This window comes from Molothrus aeneus, unplaced genomic scaffold, assembly GCF_037042795.1.
Source record: "Molothrus aeneus isolate 106 unplaced genomic scaffold, BPBGC_Maene_1.0 scaffold_34, whole genome shotgun sequence".
NCBI classification, from domain to species: Eukaryota; Metazoa; Chordata; class Aves; order Passeriformes; family Icteridae; genus Molothrus; species Molothrus aeneus.
The window spans coordinates 334,605-337,923 of NW_027099005.1; positions in this window are offsets into that span (position 1 = coordinate 334,605).

Consider the following 3,319-nt stretch of genomic DNA (forward strand, 5'->3'; position numbering starts at 1 on the left):
GATTGAAATGAAAGCAAGCTTTGAGATACCTCAGTTACTGAACAACTTGAAAACAATGGTATGGCCAGCTGAAGGTAATCCCTTTTTGATCAAACAATTCCCTCTGCTTGCAGACAGCTCCAAGGGTCAGAGCAGACGCCACTAGCTTGGGGTCCAAAGAGGAGTTTTTAGGGTTTAAAATGTAACACAGTGTGGTAAGGTAATGATTCTTATAGGCTGTATGTAAATGCTATAGGATTTGTATCTTGTACTAGATTGGTTAGTGAGAATTAGAATATTCAGCACAGAAGATGATTTATCGTATTGTAATGAGAACCTCGCCCTCTCATCCTCTCTCTCTCTCTCTCTCTCTCATCTCTTACCACGCTCTTGCCTTCTCTCTCTTTACCACTCTCTTTACTTCTCTTGGGCCTGCTCCAGCTTTGTCCGGCAGCTCCCAGCAGGGCCCTGCACCCAGGCCCTTTGCAATAAACTGCATGTTCCACAGCCTGGCTTCAGAGATCTCTCCAGATCCCTTGGAAGGTGAGACCACCTGGAGACCAGAGGAGACCAGCTGGAGCTGCAGGCACAGCTGATGATTGGCACAGCCGAGACTGGGGAAGCTCCCATAGCTCCTGCCTTCTCCCTCCCTGTTGACAGCTCCCTCTCTCCAGCCCTCAGACCCTGTCTGTGGTAGTTGGTGTTTTACAGTTGTTTTAATACAAAAGATAGATTTCCTGTGTTAGTCAGTTATAATGGTTTCTCCCATGTCCCCCATTTTGTTCCCCCTAATGGTTCAGTCCTGTTGTTCACCACAAAGTTTTCTGCCACTTGTCTGCCCATCAGTGTGTCAGTCTCCCTGCTCCTCCCCTCATTCCCTTAGAAGCCCTTGTGAATCTCAGTTGTACTACCCCTTACTCTTGTCAGTCTCTGTAGTCACTCCCCTTGTATTCTCAAATGTTCTGTGTCAGCAATGTCTCGATGGTTGATTGCTTTGTGAGGCTTCTTGCCTCCCCTGAATGATCCTTATTGGAGTTGCTGAGTGATGTGTTCCTCCCCTAAGATCCCCTCATTGGGTGAGAGTTGTATCCACCCCTTGCACCATCCCCTCTTTAAAAATGCTAGTTGGACCCATTTTCTCTGTGACTTGCACCTGACCCCTTTTGGGAATAGACCTTCCTTGCAAACTCAGACCAGTGATCCTTCCTTGTTTCCTTTGCCTCTGATTTCTCGTGCCGTGCTCCTGCTGTGTCACCCACGCCGTAGCGATTACCGCCACCCTGGACGGTCTCGGCAGAGATCAGGGGGCGGCCACTCTCGAGTGTGCCCTCGGCCACCAAGGGTGTGCCAGCCAGAGAACCTCCATCCCGTGGCTGCAGAGCCCTTCCACACCTGCCCGTCCCCTTTCTCCCTTCCAGCTCATCCCTTTGCTTTGCCTTGCATTAATAAACAGTTTGGCTTCTTCACTTTACCTGCATCTCTGTGGAGCTGGAGCGATGCAAATCCAGGGCCCCGGGACACTCAGGCCCCTCCTGCCGTTCTCCTCCACGCCGTGTTTTGTGCACAGACACAGAGGAACGAGGGCAGATGAGGCTGGAAAGGTCCCTGTGCTGAAGGTCCAGTTCCACAACACTGTGGAGTTAGAGATGTTGCTGAGCACCCTGGAGCCCCTGGACACTGGAAGAGCCAACCCGAGGATGCTCTGAACCCAGCTGTGAGGGATTCCATGGCGAGCATCCATGGAGGGCAAAGGAGCTTGGAATGCTGGAAGGTTTCAGGAACAGCTTCCTGAAAGCACAGCAGTGCTCCATCCCTGCCCTGGATCAGGAAGAGGGCAGAAGCAGAGACCATCTGGGCTTAACAGAGAGCTTTGGGTGTGCCTAAGAGCAAATGAAGCAGCAGCATGGTGCCCGAGACTCGGACTCGCGACCGTGCCAGTGCCCGGAGCGCTGTCAGGCAGTGCCGGGATCCTGGCTGTGGTTCTGGTCCCCACAACTGAGGAATGGCAGCCGCAGGCTCAGACCCAGTCAGAAAGCCAACCAAGTGAGACCAGAGGGAGGGCACCCTTCCAGTTTCTCTTGGGCATGGCTGCAAAACAGCCCCTGCTGCTCCTTCCTCCGCCTGTGTTTGGGCTGTGCTGGTGGCAGAGCCAGCCAGGTTGTGCTCTGCGTTCCAAAGCCTGTTGAGAGCGGGCATGAAAAGCGCTGTGTGCACAGCAGAGTCCTGGAAGGTGCTGGCAAGAGCGTCCTGCAGGGACAGGGCTCTGGGCTCTGGCTGGGAACAGCCTGGTTTTGCTGCTGTGAGCGCAGGCAGGAGCTGAGGCAGGTGAAGAGGCAGCGGGCAGCTTGTGTTTGTAGAGGGCCTGGGGCTGCACCTCTGAACCTCCCCCTGGACACTCACTTGGGGGAATACGAGCTAGAGCTGGAGTGCCTGTCCTGAAAGGACCTGGAGTCATTCAGCCTTGCCAGCTTTTCTAAAGAGTGTGTTGGTGTTCCCCAGGAAAGCTACACATTTGGGGAAATGTCTTTGGAGGAAAGGGGCTTGCTTCTCAAGGAAAGTGCTTCCCAGGGAGCTCCCAGTGAGGTAGGTGCAAGTGTCCCCCTTTGGCTCTCTGTGCTCCTTTCAGTCCTTGAGGCCCCTTGCACTTGGCAGAGGGGCAGGGCAAGGGAGAAGGCTGTGAAGAGCAGGTTTGGCATCCGCCTGGACCTGCAGAGACCAACCCAAGCACCTGCAGCAGGGTGTGTTCCCCCCTTTGGACAGAGGTGTGAGCAGGAGCATCTCTGTCCAGCCATGAGCCCCAAAGCTCTCTTTGAGAGCTGTGAATTAAAAGGCCTTTGCACACACACTTTTCACATCTTCCCTGTCTGCTGTGTTTCAACTCTTGGCAATGTGCATTTGCCTCCTGCTTGGTGGAAGCTGCTGTGGCCCAGGGCTGGCACAGAGCTGGGCTGTGTGGGCCAGGCAGCGTGGAGAGCCTTGGCTGATCTTGGTGTGTCCCTGGCCTCAGAAAAGGCTTGGAAGGTTTGCCTCCCAAGGCATCCTGCTCATTGGCTCTCCCTGTGCATCTTGGAGAGAGCAAGGTGGGCATTTCTGGCAGCTGGGCATCAGCAGGCCTCAAAATGGGGGCATGTTGTGGAGCGAGCCCAGCTGAGATACCTGAGAGGAGCCCAGTGCTCCTTGCTCCCCTCTGCTGACACGTGAGCGTTTGTCTGGTTTTGGAATGGCCCTGGCTGTGTCAGGGGTGCTACGTGGACACGAGACAGCCCGTCCTGTCCTGCTGGGTCCCAGCAGTGCCTCGCAGCAGCCCTGCACCCACGTCAGGATGCTGGCCAAGAGAGGT